At 44.7% G+C, this 6,032-nt stretch overlaps 1 protein-coding gene across 5 annotated transcripts in view; it reads right to left on the bottom strand.

Annotated features, from left to right (window-relative positions):
* The window catches only part of Rbck1 (RANBP2-type and C3HC4-type zinc finger containing 1), an 18,598-nt gene that overhangs the window by 10,795 nt on the left and 1,771 nt on the right, over window positions 1–6,032 (bottom strand). The window lies entirely within an intron of this gene.

Consider the following 6,032-nt stretch of genomic DNA (forward strand, 5'->3'; position numbering starts at 1 on the left):
AAAAAAAAAAAATGCTGCACCTGGGTGCAGTGGCACATGCCTATAATCCCTGAGTTCAAACCCAGTCCTTCAAGGAAAAAAAAGAAAGGAAGAGAAAGAAATGAGGAAGGGAGGAGAGAAGGCAGGCAGGAGGGGATCCTAGCACTGGGGAGGCTGAGGTGGGAGGATCCCTGAGTTGGAGGCCAGCCTGGGCTACACAGCAAAACTTTGTCTCAAAAAAAAAAAAAAAAAGCCCTCGAAAAACACACAGGGACCTGGGATATAGCTCAGCAGTGTAAGGGCCTGCCTGGCAAGCTCAAGGTAACACGAGCTCAAGCCCTGGTACCACAAAGAAAAACAAACAAAACCCAAATAATCAAAGAACAAATGATAAATTCTCAAAGTGCTGAATACAGAATCCTCTGGATTTTTTTAATCAGATTTTATTTTAGATCTTCTAAATTTTACCATATTTTTAAAATAATTATTCTACCCTAAAGTGATAGCAATTTTTGTGTGACTTGTTTTTTTCTGCTCTTCCATCAGCATTTTATTTATGGCTTTTTTTTTTTTTTTTTTTTTTTTTGAGAGAGTAATGGGGACTGAACCCAGGGCTTTCACACTGAGCCACATCCTCAACCCCTTTCTAAAACTCTGAGAGGGCCGGGGAGATAGCTCAGTAGAATAAGCGCTTGCCTGGCAAGCACAAGGTCCTGAGTTTAATCCCCAGTATGACAAGAAAAAAAAAAAAAAAAAAAAACACCTCTGAAATAAGATCTCACTAAGTCAGTAAACTGTTAGGCTCCAATTTGTGATCATTCTGCCTCAGCCTCCCAGAGTAATGGGATTATAGGCATGTGCCATCATACCCAGCTTCTTTTTTCCAAAGCAGCCATCTTAGTTTTCACCGGCATAATTCTCTTTAGCTCTCATGGTTTCACTGATTGAAGTAAAAGCTAATATAATTACATAATTACCGTAACAACTTCAACTGACAAAAACAGGTTAGGGAATACACACACAGCTAACTGCTGGACCACCAGCTCCATGCCCAGAGCTAGGGGAGCAAGTCTACGGGCAAGGGGCTGCTGGGAGGGCTCTCCGAACAAAGGTCGGGGGTGTGGGGGGTACTCTTGCTGCTGGTCCACATGCCGCACTACAGGAGTACCAGCAGATGCTGTCCACTGGGCCAGGAGCAGTGACCCAGTCCTCTACATGAAAAGAAAGCCAGGCAACCCAAGTGTGGTTGTGCACACCTCCCAGCACCTGGGAGGCTAAGGCAGGGGGATCCAGGAGGATCACTGTAAGTTGAGGCCAGTCTGGGCTACACAGCAAGTTCAAGGACTGCTTGCACTACCACATCTTACCAAAAATAAATAAATAAAACCCTGTAGCTTTGTAAAGGCTTTTGAATTAGATGCGTGAGTCTAACTTCGTTTCAGGATTATTTTGGCTATTTGGGATCCTTTGAATTTCTATCAGATTATCTAGTTTTGCAAAATAATAAACTGGTATTTTGGGAGAGATTATGTTGATTCTGTAGATTAACTGGCCACCTGACATTTTTTTTTTTTAAAGATAAGATCTCAGGCCAGGGAGATAGCTCAGTGGCTTAAGCACCTGCCTGGCATGCACAAGGTCCCAAGTTTGATCTCCAGGAATTAAAAAAAAAAAGAGTAATGTTAGCTTGGCATTGTGGTGCATGCCAGTAATCTCAGTACTCAGGAGGCTGAGGCAGGAAGATCACCATGAGTTCCAGGCCAGGCTGGGCTACACACTGAGTTCAAAGTCAGCCTGAACTACATAGTGAGAACCTGTCTCAAAAAAAGAAAAATGATGGCCGGCCTGATAGCTCAGTGGACTAAAGCGCCTGCTTATAAGCGGCAGAGCACAGGCCCTGGGTTCAGTCGCTGGTGTGCCAGTGCCAGCCCTGCCCTGGGGCACTGCTAAGACCCAACTGAGACTGGGCATGGTGGTGTGCACCTGTAATCCCTGCACTTGAGAGGCAGAAAACATGAGTCTGATCTACATAGTGAGACCCTGTGGACCCTGCCCTAAAAACGGAAAGAAAGAAAGAAAGAAAGAAAGAAAGAAAGAAAGAAAGAAAGAAAGAAAGAAAGAAAGAAAGAAAACCTGAACCTTCATATTTATCATCAATGTTCTGTGGGGGTGCTAAAAATGAGTAAATGGGGGAAAGAACAGTCTCTTTAAATGGTGCAGGACAACTGCAAAGCCACATACAAAAGAATGAAGTGGATCTCTGGTCACATAACATACAAAAATTAATTCAAAATTGACAAAGAAACTATCTTAGAAGAAAATACAGGGGTGAATCTTCATGACCTTGGACAGGCCAATGATTTCTTCACTACAAGCAAAAGTGCAAACAAGAAAACACAGATTGATAGGACATCATCAATCTTAAAAAATATTGTGCTTCACCCCAGGCCTGCCAGGCCGGTGCCAGTCCCACACCCAGGTAGCCCTGAGACAGCAACTGAGACTGGGCATGGTGATGTGCACCTGGAATCCCAGTTCTTAGGAGGCTGTAAACAGGCAGATCACTAGGAGTACAATCTAGTAGTGAGACCCTGAACACCCTGTAGACCCTTCCCTAAAATAAAATAAAAAAAGAAAGAAATTGTGCTTCAAAGGACAACATTGGGGGCCAGGGAGATGGCTCAGTAGAATAAGTGCTTGCCTGGCAAGCACAAGGGCCTAAGATCAATCCCCAGTTCCACCAAAAAAAAAAAAAAACAAAAAAAGGACATTAATAAAGTAAAACGATGGGGTCAGCGAGATCGCTCAATGGTCTAAAGCGCCTACTTAGGCAAGCTTAGGCAGGTGCAGGGAACTGCAGATTGATCCCTGGCACCACATGCTACACCAGCCCTGAGCTGGCCAAAAAAATAAATAGGGCCAGCCAAATAGCTCAGAAGATTAAAGGGCCTGCAAGCAGGTACAGGGGCCGGGGATTTGATCCTGAGGCCTGCCATGCCAGATCTGCCCCCACCCCACCCCCTGGGTGCGCTGAGATGGTAATAGAGACTGGGCGTGGTGGCGCACACCTGTAATCTCAGCTCTTGGGAGGCTGTAAACAGGTGGATCACTACGAGTCCCATCTAGCAGTGAGACCTTGAACACTCTGTAGACCCTTCCCTAAAATATAAAAAATAACTAAATAAATAAAAAGTAAAAACCCCAGGATGAGAGAACACTTTTGTAAATTACATATCTGACAAGGCACTTTATCTAGAATATATAAAGTACTCCTCCAAAGCTGGGCATGATGGTACATGCCTATAATCCTATCACTGGAGAGGCTGAGACAGGAGTATTTTGTGAGTTCAAGGCCTGCCTGGAACATACAACTAGAGCCTCAAACAAAGCAAAACACTATACTCCTGCAGCTAAACAATAAAGACAAATCAGTTTAAAAGATGGGCAAAAGACGTGAATTGGCAGTTCTCCAAAGAAAAGATGCAAATGGCCAATCAACACCTGAAAAGATGTCCAACTATATTTCTTACAAATATTTAGGGTAATACAAACCAAATCCACAATGAGACACTGCTCTTACTAAGGTGGCTACAATCAAAGGCCAAGCAACAAGTGTGAAAGACACGAAAAGCCTGAACTCCTGCCCTGCTGGGGAGGACAGGCGGAGCGGGGCTGCTCCTCAAGCCTACAGACACACACCTCCTCAGCTACATTAGGCATCATGGCCAAAAAGTACAGACCCCCCAGAAGGGCACCAACTGACTAGAAAAAGATAAACGAAAATGCAACTTACCCATATAAGGGATTTTTTACTTTGCAATAAAAAGGAGAAAGTTCTGTTAAGTATAAAAGTGCACAAATATAGAAAACACAGTACTAAGTGAAAGAAGCTAGGAATAAAAACCTAAGTGTTAGCTGGATGTGGTGGCGCACGCCTGTAATCCCAGCGCTCAGGAAGCTGAGGCAGGAGGATCACTGTGAGCTCAGGACCAGCGTGGGCTACAAAGTGAGCTCAAGGCCAGCCTGACCTGCATAGGGAGATCCTGTTTCAAAACCCTAAGTGTTGTAGTATCCCAGGTACAGAAGTTTCCGGAATAAGACAGAGCTGCCTAGGGCTGGGAGAAGGCAGAAGGCAAGAAAGCACTGTGGTGAGCGCAGGTTTTCCATGTGACAGTGGGGACCGAACACAGGACCTTCACATTGAGCTGCATCCCTAGCCTTCTTTTTGAATTTTTATTTCTTTAATTAGGTCTAAGTCTCTGGTAGTTGCCCAGGTGGGGTTCAAATTTGCTATCGTCCTGGCTCAGCCTCCCACGGTATATGGAGTCACAAACGTGCACTACCTTTATGGGACAATAAAAATGTCTAAAGCTTAATTGTAGGTAAGGTTGCACAATTTTATAACTGAAAACCCATGACACTAAGCACTTTGAGTGACTTAACACACAGATGTAAATTTTATTTCCATAAAGCTGTTTATATAAAATCAAATGCAATCCATCAGAACTGAAATTCAGATACTGTAAACAACTGTTACCTCACATTGCAGCTATTTTAAAAAGCAGTAAAAGAAAAAAAGCAGGTTCCAGGGAGATGGCTCAGTAGAATAAGTGCTTGCCTAGCAAGCACAAGGGCCTGAGTTCAATCCCCGGTTCCACCAAAAAAAAAGCACAGACATCTGCATTTATTGAGTGATCCACATGCCTGGAACTGAACATTTTCAGCACTGAGGCGAACCCTCCAAGTGGGCTGACAGTGTCTCTCTCCTTCCTCCTTTGCTGAGAAGCCCATAGACCTGGAGCTGCAGACCTGGTTGGATCTCACAGCCTCCTTTCCAGCTGCGTACAGCTATGAGACTGAGCTGAGTTCTGGCTCACAGGACCGAAGCAGAGGTCTGCACAACCTCAGGAGTCTTGGTCTGCTGGCTGGGTATGGAACCAAAGCCCAGCACACTGACTTTCTTTTTTGAGAGGGGCTTTCCTTCTGCCTGATGTGCTGCCAGCTGGAGCTCAAACAGCTGTTTTGAGCCATGAGGTCAATCTCCAAAGGTAGGCCATGAATGACAGAAGCAGGATGACCCTCTGTGGATATAGGGAGCAGACTCTCCAAATCTACACCTGCCTTTGGATTTATTTAACCACTGTTATATCCTTTTTGTTCTATGAAGCCTAACATCCTAGTACACCTCCTACTGATTTTGGGATGGCTATTGTCACTGGCTCATTTTTAAACTGATAAAATAAAGTCTGAGCAGTGAAAAAACCTGCCATATTCCTAACTGTTGATTAAGTCAACTGCAGGGTTTGAAGTTCTCGTAAGGCTCCTGACACTAGAATTTGCTATTAAAGAGAACTACTGTCACCCAGCACGGTGGCAAAAGACTATAATCCCAGCACTTGAGTAATCCCAGCACTTGAGATGCTGAGACAGGAGAGATGACAAATTTGAGCCTATCCTTAGCAATTATATATATATAATTTATCTTTTGGATACAGGGTCTCACTATGCAGTCCGAGCCTGTAGTGCTCCTCCTACCTCACCTCCCTAGTGCTGGGATTACAGGTGTACACCACCACACCTGGTCTGAGCCAGCACAGCATGCCTGGGGTTCCAGGGCGAACTGGACTTGTAGGGCCAGGGATTGAACTCGGGACCATGCGCTTGCCGGGCAGGCACTTATACCACTGAGCTATCTCCCCAGTCCTATCCTAAGCAATTTAGCAAGTCCCTGTCCCAAAATAAAAATGAAAAAAAGGACTAGGAGAGCCAGCGGTGGTGGCACATGCCTGTAATTCCAGCACTGCAGAGGGTGAGGATTACCCAAGACTGATGCCAACCTGGGCTACATAGTGAGTTCAAGACCAAACTGAACTACACTGCAGGAACTTGTCTCAGTAAATAAATAAGGTGCAAACCCTGGGTTCAATCCCCTGGGTTGGAGGGGAAAAAAACTATTCTTGGGGCCCTGTAGACCTCTTGCTAGCAGGCATAAGCACCCTGGTTCAATTCCCAGCACCACCAAAACACATAGACATTAAAAAAAAAAAAAAAAA

Source organism: Octodon degus, unplaced genomic scaffold, assembly GCF_000260255.1.
Source record: "Octodon degus isolate 3935 unplaced genomic scaffold, OctDeg1.0 scaffold00037, whole genome shotgun sequence".
Taxonomy (NCBI): Eukaryota; Metazoa; Chordata; class Mammalia; order Rodentia; family Octodontidae; genus Octodon; species Octodon degus.